Below are 13,442 nucleotides of genomic sequence, written 5' to 3'. Positions count from 1 at the left end.
CTCAATTCAACAACATACTGTCTTCAGACCCATTGCACAAACCACTGGACCCCTGCGACTTCAGATAGCGATTGAATGTAGATCCTTTGAAGGCTCTATGTTGCTAGTCATAGCAGGGAAAACGCTGTCTGACGGCTTAGAATGTTACTGTCAGATACCATTACCCCTGAAAGCACTGGCAAAATGCTCGAAAGGCTTCAAATTCAAGCATGGTGTTGCCCAGAAGCACAGTGGTGTAGTCGTTAGTACAATAATGTTCATGTTTTGCAGGTTCTTGGTTTCAGTCCTACTTGCTTGTTTTCTTTTTTCATTGCACACAGGGGAACCTCATCTGAGAGCAACATTCACCTGACCTTTAATAAATGTCTGGAAATCTATTGACTTGTATGTACTAAGATAGGATGACTTGCCTAATGTGGTATCCACCATTGATAATATCACATGTGGCATCAACACAAACAAAAAACTTCTATAGTGATTTTAAATTTTTATGTTTTTCCATTGCATATTCAGATTATTTTGTATTTATGTATCATGGTATATATTAGCAAATATTCTACATTTATTTCAGGATCCCACGTGCATTACCTTGTTGTGCCAATGATGCGGATGGATCTGCGTTTGAATGGTTATATAGTGCAGTACACTGCTCAGCATAACACACCATTCCATACACTGGTTGCATAGCAACAAGAATCATCTCATGTTCTGGGTTTGGGCTCTTCTTTTTCCAATTGAAGAGAGGGAGAGAATGCGGGGGTAGGTTATATTTTTACATACAGGAAGATGCAACTTTATTATGTAAGATACAATATTTAATCCATGGCTTATACATCGGGTTGTTAGATAGTGCTGAATGTGTTTATATTAATAATGCATTTCTAATTATTACATTCATATTAATATAAAATAGCACCTCTTTTCTACAGGCCACAGTCTTAATTAGCATAATTAGAAAGTCACTTATGAGTAGGTCAGCAAGTCCCTTATTTCTAAATCCAGAGGTGCCTAAAATATAGGACACACAAATTCAACCTGCTTCATGGCTCTTAGTGAATTAAACACACTTGCTCAATTGTAGAGTTTACATTTTTTTATTCATGTATGAAATGGTGTCTTAAGAATAGAGCTCCCAATGTTTTACATCTATAACATCAGAACTAACTCTCTGTCACAAGATCTCACACCTCATTTATATTTTGCATAACGCTAAATCTCAGTTGACCTGCTTTAAATCTGTCTACAAACTCTTTTCCTTTCTTTCTTTCTTTCTTTCTTTCTTTCCTTCTTTATCGATGTTGTTTAATTCTCTTTCTTTTTATCTCTGCTCTCTTTCTTATTGAGGTCAAAGATTTGTATCTAAGTCACAGCTTTCCTGCTAGTGAATCAAGCTGTGCTTCTCTCTGGGATCATAGTTGAATCAATGTGACTATACCCATATTCTGCAAAATTCTAAATGCTTGCATCTATGTGAGAGAGTGTATGCATGAGTTGGTGTGTCCTGGTTTCAATGGCTATTTTAAGTCTGTGATTGATTAAAATAGTTTTTAGCCAAATTTGCAGGGCAGAATTTTTATTGGGGTATCTGGGTTATTTCATGAAATGATTTTCTCAGTGGTTAAGTGGTTTAAGGAATAACATCCATGCAACATGATTGTCTTTTATTTTATTAAATGTTTTTATTAAATGCGATTAAATGCTTCATAACCTAAAGATTGTGTTACATTGGAGAGATACAAGCCTTGCTAGTTTGTATAGTGTTTTCTGAGGGCAATATCATTTGACAGTGTTCACACAATGCATTTTACAAATATATTACTTCCTCTTGAAAATTTTATGTTAGCCCCTTCATCATTCTTTATATATTTTCAGTCTTATGGGAAAAGTTCACCCAAAACTAAAAATTCTGTCCCTAATGTCAAGCTTTTATGACTTTTCTTTCTCTGTGGAACAAAAGAGAAGATGTCTGGATGTTTTTATGCCCATAGACTGGAAGTCATTGGGGTCCAATGTTGTTTGGTTATCACAGTTCAGCTTCTTTTGAGATCTGCAGAAAAAAGAAGTCATACAGCCAATAGGTGAAGAAATGATGGCTGGATTTTTATTTTGGGGTAAATTATCCCTTTACCACTCATGAGAACTTAAAAATTCTACAATTACCATGTGTATCTGGATCTATACTGTAGGTATTGATCTTTATGTTACATTATTATTTCTTGTTGCTTATTGTAACAAATTTTGGTTTCAAAATACTGTTATTCATCACTGTGATCTACGTTCTGCAAATTCGGCATTCCTACTGCTGTTGTTGTTAAGTTTTTGTTTCGGGGTGATTCTGAGGAACTACTACAGCTGTTTTTAGAGTTGAGAGTAACCTGGATTCTTTACTAATATAGTCAACCTACCTTATCTGCCCCCAAATCAGATCACCTAAATTGTGCACCTTCTCTTCTTCACGCCTTTCCTCTCTATCCTTTTCTCTTTTACTCCATCTCTTTCCTACATTCACTCCATGTCCTATTTTTATGCACACCGCTTTTTTGGTCTAAACTGGAACAGCAAGATGACCTTCAAAAACTTGTTTCTGGAGTGTAGGAACTTAGTGCTGAGAGAAAGAGAGAAAGAACAGAAATAGTTTGGTGGTCCCAGTGAGATGATTCCAGAAGACTGTGAGAGGAATATAAATATATTTTAGTAGGTCGGACAGCATGAATGGGAATTCTCTACCCAAAAATGAGAATTCTGTCATGAATTACTCACCCTCAAATTGTTTCAAACCTGTATCATGAACTTTATGATGAACACAAAGAAAGACATTTAAAAGAATGTTAGCATTAGCAAGTAATATGTCAAAGGTGCCCCAGAACTGTTTGTTTTCCTAAATACCTCAAAATATATTCTTGTGTTTAACAGAACAAAACAAATACAATAATTGTTCTACTATGGTGGTCAATGATGCCCCATAAACATCAGTTGCCAACATTCATCCAAATATCTTTCTCTGTGTTCAACCAAACAAAGAAATGTATATAGGTTTGGAACAACTTGAGGATGAGTAATTCATGACAGAATTTAAATTTTTGGGTGGTCTATCCCTTTAAAGACATGGTCGGACCATTGAGAACTGAAAACATTATCTGGTAGAAAATTTGAAATACAGTGCATGATGTCTGTGATCCTAGTTAAGATGTTGAGAAAGCCTTACACAAACAAACACAGCTGCCATAGGAAGAGTCTGTGCTCAGTGAAACTGAGGTTGAGACAGAGGCACGTGCTTTTACCATGGTAAAATCAGACACATGAGAGTGAATGTTCCTGAATGGCAGATCTACTGGATGAAATGCAGGTGTTACTGCAGAGGAGAGATGCCACATTCATTCATTCACTTGCTGTAGAAGGGTGCTTTGTGAAAGTTCATGCTATTCTTTATCTCTTTTTCATTGTACCTTATGGTACTGTATATATAATTTTTAACATTATGCTAGCCTTATGTATAGATCCTTTAGCAATGTTGTATATGAGATTGAATGTGCTGTTGTGAGCAGAAAGCAGCTCTATGTAGAGCTTCAACCAGTCTGTCCCCGTTACATCGGCCCCAATACACACATTGCTGCGCACTAAGCTCTTTCCCTTTGTCGTCCCCAAACTATTGTGGACTTATTCAAAAGTGGGAGACCAGGTAGGGATGGGAACTATAATTGGTGGGAGGGACAAAGGATTAGCGAGAGAGATTGGGCTGTATGTAAAAAGGAAATTGAGCCACCGAGTCAGGAAGTGGATCAAATCTTTGATCAGAAATCACTTTTTATCTTCTGGCGATTTTTCATATGTCATGACATTTTGTGCATCAGAAGAATACATGTGCATACTGAAGCCTGGAATGTCTGTGGTATGTGATCTCCTTGAGATCATGGTGAGAGTGCTCACAGGGGTTCACCATTCTATAGAGGTATATTGGTATGAATACTTATCTGGCATACATACAACATGTTTTCAGTAGTCCATTGCAAGAATTTGTGTTTTAAACACAACATGCTAAACCAATGTTCATGGTCTGAAGTCTGTACCAGTAAGAATCCAAATGCTCCAAAACAGCCCATGATGAGAGAATTGACAGGAGCATATGATGTATCTCGAAAAATAGCATTGCGCGGTTGCCTTATCTCATATCTGACTAACATCATGACGACAAAAAAACAAGGTGTTCCTTCACCACTATTGACAAAGCATAGCAACCCCGAACGGTCAATGGGTTTGATCCCTGGGAGCACATACTGTATACAAATCTATAGAGTATCGCGTACGATACAAATATAAAATATCCATCCGCAAGTAGCCTGGGAAGCCGCAATTGTTTAAAACACCTATGGGAAATGTTGGCCCTGGCACTGTATTGAGAGGAATGATCGGGTGCATCGACATGATTTCACTCCGCGTGGACCGTGCGTGGGCGCGTAAATGCGTGTAACATACAAATAATATGCGTCCCACTCGCTCGAGCTGTGTGTGTATGTGCGCGACGATGCTACTGGAGTAAATCCCCCCAACCCCCCTCGATCATTCATTCTTTCGTCTATTAGTCGGACTAAAGACAGGAGGGTCGGGCGTTGTGGGACCAAACACGCACGCACGAGGTCGCGTGGACACCAAAGCTATCATTTAAAAGGCTTTTCAAGAAAACGGACGTAACGGTTTTATCTTGGCGTGGTTACCTGAGCTCACCGTCACGCGACGGATTCGCTTTATGTTTCATAACCGCTCGCGCTGAACGGGGAGGAAAACACATTTAAGGATGCCGATTTAACGAAAGAGGGGGATTTTAAAACGGGACCGCCGAGAGAAAAGGAGAAACACCTATGTGATCTGCACCTCTGCCTTCGTCCAAGAAAAACCCGATTCATTTGATTTGAAAATACATCCGCGCCATTGGTAAGTCTGCTCACAACGGGCTGCTGATATAAGGATCAAGCTTTAGTCATCATCACTGTTTAATAATGGCGACCATGCGTGTTTGTGGTTATAGGGAAATGGCACGGTAGTAACGTTACAGTTAACACACACGGATCTGTGGATGACCATGCTGCTCGCCTTTTGTCTCGGCGTGTGTCGGTAGATCCACACCGCTTTCATTCATTCCTGCCTAGAGTCTCATCACATGTGAGCTTTCCACCCAAACATCACGGTTCATCACAGTGATGCGAGTTCATCACACTGATTCGTGAACTGAGAATATCTGTCGTTCATAAATGCGAGGCTAGGCGATTTTGCTCGCATCTTGTGCTTACGTGCCATCTGCTGTTATTTTGATTTGTCATAGGCGATTGAGGGGGATGTATGGCCCGACTGGCAGTCTGAAGCCATGACTAGAAAACAACCTCACCAAATTCTGGAGGGAGGTCATTGTAGCTCGCGACCCTTGTTTTACTTTGTCAATTGCACCGTACCAGCTGTAATGTGACATTTGATGGTTGAATTAAACTGGACATGGCAGAGGCTTCTATTGCATGTTGTATAAATGGAGTGATATGATGAGATCAGAGGATTTGATAACATTAACACAGCATGCGGCGTAGGATGGAGGAGGATTACGGTCAGATCTGTGGTCAGTGCTTGTGGTGGTGTTGACCATTAGGTTTCTATTGGAGGCACTCATGTCATCTGGACAGGGATTTCCAAAACCTTTCATCGAAACACGTTTTACATGTTACATCTCTAAACTGAAGAGCAACCAGGGCAATTGAATGTTATTAAACTTCTTTATGAGTGACCTTCATGCAAAAAAGATTGAATGAGCAAAAGAGTTTTTGTTTTTTGACAGAGGATTTTATCCAATGTGGCTTAAAGTCTGTCAAGGTATATATTTCATGAGTATGTGTATTTCCTGGGAATTGAAGCCACAACATTTGCACTGGTAATGCAATGCTCTACCAGTTGAGCTATACGTACAGTACAGGATTTTATACTATAAATACCCATTTGTAGCTAGGATATTCGACAAAGAGACCTTCAAGTGGTTTCTTGCACATCTCTCTCTTTTCTTCATGTTGTCCTACTCACTGACATATTTCAGCAGATCATTAATAAGCTCATCATTAGATATACCCACAATTGTCAGTTGGACATTATTGAATAAAGGATAAATAGATTGTTGGATTCATATTAGCTGACAGATGGACAGACAGATCTGCTCAAATGCACTGATGAATCATTGGCTGGATATCTGCATTTGCCGCCTTGATGACTGGATGAAGAGCTAAATGGATGGATGCATCGGTGTAGAGTTGAGAGAGGAATGCGACAGTGGCCCCCCTGATTGCTGACCGTCTAAATCCCCCCCAGACTATCCACTATGTATGTTGCTGTCAGTGAGACTACTATTGTCCTGCTGCTCGGACCGCCGTGTTGCTGTAAGCCAAGTCATCATTATCACTGCCGGTGTTTTTGTTTCTCTTAATTCCTCTACATACCTGCCCACTGTCACTCTCTGTCATTGGGACCAGAGCACAGGCATTAGACATGGGCACAGTGATGATTTGATCTTTATCAGCTTTAAGGGTTAGCGTGGGTCAGCAGGGTTCTCAGCCAACAACAGGTTAGAATCATTTCCAAAATTTCAGACTTGTGTAGAACCTAAATTGGGTTTAGATTTGCACATCTTATGTTACTTTGCCACAGGAAAGACTTTCAATATTCAGGATGTATATGTAACAAAAAATGGTGTAGGGCACCTTGTATTCGACCAGGGTGAAGGTGAGGCTTTTATCTAATGTAAAAGTCAGCTGGGAAGCTGCCTAAAAGTCTTTTAGCAGCTCAGTTAGCTTGGAGGAAATGTCTTTAAGTGATACATGACACACAACTTTGTGTCTGAGTCAGGAATATTTGAGTCTTGATCTAGTTTATCTTGGACTAATAAGCATTTTAACTCCATTTAAAGTTGCAAGGGAATGGTGTGTTAAAGTTTTCAAGTCCAGTCGAACACATTGGGATTTCAGATCATTTGGATCTCTGGTGTTTTATCATGGATCTGACAATTTGGCATGGCCCTTAGAAGTTTAATTGGTCTTTTCGATAAAATATTGAGCACTGTTTGGTTTATTAATTTCTTAAAATTAACTCGCCACGTTTTGGCGAAATAAATCAGGTCCTGTACTTTATCTCTCTTAATAACTCTTTTAACATCAGTCTGCGCTTTATTCTCATCCACCCTTATTTACTGTAATAAATAATTTAATTATTTACTTCGTAATAAAGCACAAGCTGTTTGCTTCCGATGGTCACGCATCCTTTGTATTAGGAAAGACTTAGGAAGGTGCACCTCTCAGAAAACGTGGTAAATAATTTCTGTGATCACGAGACTAGGGATGCACCGAATCGAAAAAATTCTTGGCCAAATACCGAATATGATTTTCAATATAATACAATATAACTTAAAATAAAATTGAGCAAAACACGTAGGCTAAATTAAAACAAAATTGAGCCATAAATTGCCTATATTAGGCCTATAACTGACTGCTGAAAGAATGTACTGTAGCTACTCTGTACCCCTACAACAAAATACTTCATCAAAAAGTGTAATTCAACTTTATAAGCTAAACATATGAAAAAACAAAAACTGTTGGATTATTATAGGATACACTGCAAGTTTTTCCAAAGACAAAAAACATGCATGCAAGCAATTCTGACTGTCAAACATTTCAGTTCACGTCTCTCCTCCAAACTCCGCCCACAAAAGTTAACTGTTCTCTCGAATGGTGCACTTGTGCCCGGGATGCACAGAATACGTTTACTCATCTTACGTTGTTAAGTACACGAAGGGGTGTAATTTCCACTGGAGACAAGGGGGACATGTCCCCTCCACTTTTCAAAATACCGTTTGTGTCTCCCGCTCTTTATAATTTGTTTAGTTTTTAACTGCATGCCGTCATCGACACAGAGAAGTAGGACCGAGCAGTCTGCCTGTGTCGGATGTGGGCGTCGCGTGCACACTCTAAAAATAGCTCACTGAAAGATTGTTTTCAATCACATGGACCGCAGCAAGTGATTTTCTCTATTGGAATTCACTATGACAAACTCAAAGTATTTATGTTTAATGACCAGGTAAGCCCAAATTTCTGTCTAACATTTCTTGTAATAAGCACTAGCTTCTGTTAAAAAAAAATCGCCCTTATTAAACAGATAAAGAAAAAAACTCCCGCTAAGCATTTCGTTCCCAAAATCCGTTAAACAGACACTGCTTAATTTAGCTAAACAACAACCAAGAAAAACAAAATTAAATACATTTTGTTTATAAACATGATAACAGAAAGGTTTTATGTTGTCAGTTTGTCGCTGCCTTGGGCCGCGGTATGTGTTAATTTTAAAATAAACAAGCTAAATGTGAGACTATTGGTATCCCCGGAATAAGTGCTTGTTCTTTTAACAGTAGCTTATGTTTATTGCAATTAAGTGTAATAGAAATTTGGTATTGCGTAGTCGTTGTTACGGTAGGCTGTTAAGCTGTTTTCTTTTAATGGATGATCGGACTCATTTTTTAGCAGCTGCTAGTGTTTTTGACAGGGCTTGACAGAAATGTGGCCTTCCCTGGTCGTTGTTTAGGTACATCCACGTCCCGGCCGCAGATTCAGGTGTTCAAGCCACTTTTTCTTCCCTTTCACTTTCCGCAAATCAGATGGGTGGTGGGCGGCATTGCTCCAGGCAAGAGAGTACAATAAATGTTTTGGCAAATCAGCTTTGAAAATGGCCGATATCATAAAAATGCCTAATATCTATGAAGATAGTCTGCCAGGGCCGTAAATAGGTCGACCCCTAATTTTGAGTTAGGCACGCTTCTCTCTCTCCGCATTGGTTGCTGCTTGATCATATCACACGTCATGTTCTGTACATTTTATCTGACCACTAAATTGTGGCTGGTAGGACTTTTTTTTAATGGAAGCAATTATTGTCTTTTATTCTTGTCAGAGTGCACCAGAATGCATAATTTACACCAATATATATGATATCAATTTATTATCTGGATGCCCCCAGACCTATTGCTCCGCACCCAACAAACCCTTCCTCCTTTTGTGTACTTTCTACAAAGTCTTACATTTATGCATTTGACAGACGCTTACATTGCATGCATTGTACTTTACATTTGTTTCTGACTATATGCAAATTGTAATCGGAATGTAAATAATAACTGGAGCTTTTGACACACAGACAAAGGGCAGCGCTAACAGACAGCGGATAAAATATTAATGTCATTCTTTTTCATGTAAATAAACACAATGGCGATATATAGCATCACCAAAAACTACCGATGTCAAGTTTATATATCGCGTGATAAGTCGATAAATTGACTATAACGATAGACCTAGCTCCAGGTTGCTCCAGGGGGAGGTGTCCCTGTGTGTACAGTAGTGTAGTTCAAGCACTTTGCGAAACGCTAATTGACAGCATCCCACTATCAATGAATGTCAACTGTAATGCCTCTCCCATTTCACATAACTATCAAATTTAAGTCTAAAAAAGATTGTGTGGGGTTCACCACAATCTTCAGATCAGATGTTGGCACAGACATCAGTGGGTTGTAAGCATCTCATCTGCTCTTGATTTACCTGTTTGGGCAACAGGAGGAATTTATCTGTTTCTACTGAGCTGTAGTAATGTGCTCAGCCTAACCGGGTCAGTGTTTGTATGAAGCAGGCTAATCTTATTACTGGCCTTCTGAATGTGCAGATACGTGGAGTGGTTTGTGTTATACCGCTTCTCGTCTAACTGACCCTGTGACCTCACCATGGTGCAAAATGGAGAGGGTTGGCAGAAATTTCCAACCACTGTAGAAGAGATAGAGAGTCTACATGATTGAGGTGCTACATGATTGATAAACAGTTAGCATATTTTTACTTTAAGAGCCTTAAAGTTAATTCTAAGACATTAACAGACGTTACTTGACTTCTGAAGAAATTAAATTATGACAATTCAAAAAAATGTAATGGTTTGTTTCTATATCATTGAAAATAAGAAAAACATTGTTCCTGTCTAGAGAGAGCCAGACATTGGACAGATTCATTTACTAAGCGAACGTTAAAGTCCCAGTGAAATAAAAAATTACAAGTCTTATTTTTTCATGAAATAATGCAGCGTTTATAGTAAATTGCTTATCAATATGTTTCTTTTAAATTCCTGTACCCTCATAATCTTCAGTTAAAATCTGAAAATGCACTTCTGCCCTGAAATGACTATCCATCTGAAATGACTTATATGAGACCACTTGGCCGGAGCATTCGTTAACTCCTGCCCTTCAACTGTCAGTCTGCTACCAGTTTCATTAAAAAATCAATGCAACAGCTGTTTTTACACATCCAATCAATTCGCAGTGAAATACGCAAGCCATGCCCTTTAGTTTTCTCCTTTGAAATTCATTGTCAGAATACGGAAGTAAAAACGATCGCAACTTTGGTTCACAGGGACTTTAAGATTTCTGTTTTAAAAGAAAATGTATTCGACCATGAGGGTTTGCTTTCTGTATTTTTCTTCAGGACATATAATATGAAATAAAATATATAAATATTAAATGAGGGTTGTTGCTTCTAAAACTGGAGAGTGAATGTTGCCCAGTAGATTTGTGCACGTGTCCTACAATAAATCGTATGTGGTGTCATTGCGAGGATTGTGAAAATGTGGGGTAGGGTGTTAATTGTTCAGTTTTATTGATTCTCACATGTGACGTTTGGATTATTGATCAGCTAACTGAATTTTGTAGTGAGTGGGTGATTCACAAGGGAATGATGTGAAAGGAAATCCAATTCCCATATTTTCTACAGTAATTTAGGATGGAGAAAGATTTTCTTTTTCGATTTAGTTGTCATTTAGTTCATTCATATGTGAATGTGAATTCGAGTTTGGGTGGGTACTGATGGTGTGTATGGGAGTAGGAGTAAAACAAATTATTTCTCTTTTTTCTGCTTTTACCTTACATGCATACTTATGGATTGGTCATTTTTAACTATATTCTATCAAAATGATTTATGAAGCGGACAGAGGAAGGTAAACAGAGATAAAATACAGGTCATTTTGTCATGGTGGGGTGCCATATGAAAGACCATCAAGAGGAGGACAGCAATATATACACACACAATACCCAGGAGGCATTTGGTCTCTTGTTCGATCTCTTTATTAAAAGGGTGCAGCCAAAACAGATCAGCCAGCTGAGGCTCCGAGAAAGAAAAATGATAGTAATGATAGTAAGGCTATGATGAAATGATTTTCCACAGAAGTATAAAGAGCTCAGTATGTGTGTGTGTGTATGTTTTATGCAACAAAGTCTCAAGGGAATATGCGATATTGTCATGAACTGAAATCTGTTAATTTGTATCAAGGACACAAATTTGACCTTTTTTTTCGTGTCAGTCAGCACAAAATGTTTTCGTGTCACTTTCAATCTAATGTATTTTAATGTGCGATATCTTTCATTAGAGGTCGACCTTTATGGGTTTTTCTCTGGCCTATATTTAGAAATCATGAGTAAGAATATATGAGGCCGATTTTTTCCAATGTTTTGTCGATTTTCTTTTTTCAACCTTCATCTCATAAAATGTAATTAAGTAATAAAAAGAAATAATAAATATTCAGAGAAAATATAAATACAGAATATTCCTTAAATTAAACATTTATTGAAGACATGTGTCTTCATCAGTGCACTTGATTGAGAAAGATTGAGTAAATGCTTATTGTAGGGTACAAGATAGTAGTCTAATTCATAGTAATGAGACATTGCCCAAAACCTTTAAGCACCTCTCAAACTGTTCTGAAGCATGCTTTTTGTTTGTTTGTTGGCAGACACTGCTACTAGTCAAACGGTCATAATCGAAGCAAAAACAAACATAAAAGAATGACCTCATGTTACCGCCTGCTGCTCATAACTGCATTTTTAGTTATTTTTAGCTTTTAGCCTTTTTCTATTTTATAAGATAGAAGCTGACAGGAAAGTAGACTTGTAGTCGAATGCGTTTAAATAGCCACAGATCGTAATTGTTTAAATTAGATCGTTAAATATTTGATAGAAGGAAAGGCCAAAACACATATTAATACCAAGTATAAATTGAGTCTAAACTAAAGTTAACGCTGAACGATTTTGAAAATGCGATTTCAATAATATTAAATCGCAATTGCAATATTGGTCAAAATTACTATGCAATTTTTTAAAGCTCTTTATCTCCTGTATTATTTAATAAATAAAATCAATAAATCATGGTAACCAACATGATATTATACATATTAACACTCTTCACTCGCACTCGCAGGCAGTCACCACGAGAGAGCAAGCTTCAGTCTTGAGCATTTTGGGGAGAATGCCGTGCATTTCCCATGCTTTTTCCATGCATTTAATGCTTTTGAGATCGTACTGGTCAGCTTCGAACAGGGTTGCATTTTGTGAGGTCAGATGTGATATAAGCAGATCATGTGATATTTATGTATTGTTATGATCATTACAAGGTGTTATACCACTTTAAATAGTTTCATCTGCAGTTCTTCAGACTGCAACCAAAACTGTGTCAATTGCAGCAAAACATGAGAATTTCTAACGTCGGCAATTTAAGATCTAGTAGCCATTGGCAACAGACAGGAAAATTTCAAGATTTCATCTGTTGAGGAGGCGTTATTTAATTATAGTCTTCGCTTTATTTTCTTTCTTCCATGAATCATGAAATGAACATCCTAGACACTGTTCAAGCAGCTCTTTTCTTCACCACCTTAAGAGTCTTGAAAAATAAACATTAACGTTTGTGAACCAAAAATAAATTGAGTGTTGAAGATTATAATGTCTTCTATTTTTGTTCTTAAGTTTCATTTCCATTCATAGCTATTGTATTATTTCATAAGCCTTTGAATATATTCGGTTTAAACAACAGATGGCAATAGACTGATTTCATGCCACCAGCCGCCATGTTGAAATCAAAAGTGAGGCAGAGGTGGGAAGAAAACCAGAAAGACAGATAGACTGCAATGATTTGGACAACCAACCTGGTGTTTTTGAAACGATTTATGATCTTAAATGTGACAATATATAAGCATAGGATGCATGTCACAGAAGCTGTTTTACTTGACCACTTAAGCCGTACCATAACATATTAGTGATCGTATAAACTGCTGTAATAAGATTTTATTTGCACATATACAACCAATCTAACGTTGTTTTTAAATGCATCTTTTTTTTTCATGTCACAGACTCCCCATTGTTGCCCAAACCATTGCAGTCTATCTGTCTTTCCGTTTTTTTCCCCACCTCCGCCTCGTTTTTTATTTCAATATGGCAGTGGAATGAAATCAGCCTATAGAGCAGGGGTATTCAATTAAAGTTCCAAGAGGTCCGGTCTTTATATTCTTTTGAAAATAAATAAATATTTAATCAGTTTAGCCCAGTTGGATATACTGTATAAAAGATATGACCTTTTGTCAGG

At 37.8% G+C, this 13,442-nt stretch overlaps 1 protein-coding gene across 1 annotated transcript in view; it reads left to right on the top strand.

Annotated features, from left to right (window-relative positions):
- Window positions 1-4,387: 4,387 nt before the first annotated feature.
- Window positions 4,388-13,442, top strand: part of sptbn2 (spectrin, beta, non-erythrocytic 2) — a gene marked incomplete at its 5' end in the record, with an annotated part of 58,011 nt that continues 48,956 nt past the window's right edge. The window contains one exon of the mRNA XM_079482359.1: window positions 4,388-4,929. The remainder of the gene's footprint in view (window positions 4,930-13,442) is intronic.

Source organism: Barbatula barbatula (assembly GCF_947034865.1).
Source record: "Barbatula barbatula genome assembly, chromosome: 2".
NCBI lineage: Eukaryota > Metazoa > Chordata > Actinopteri > Cypriniformes > Nemacheilidae > Barbatula > Barbatula barbatula.
Note: the sequence above shows the minus strand (reverse complement) of the source record. Positions and strands in the feature narration are given on the sequence as shown.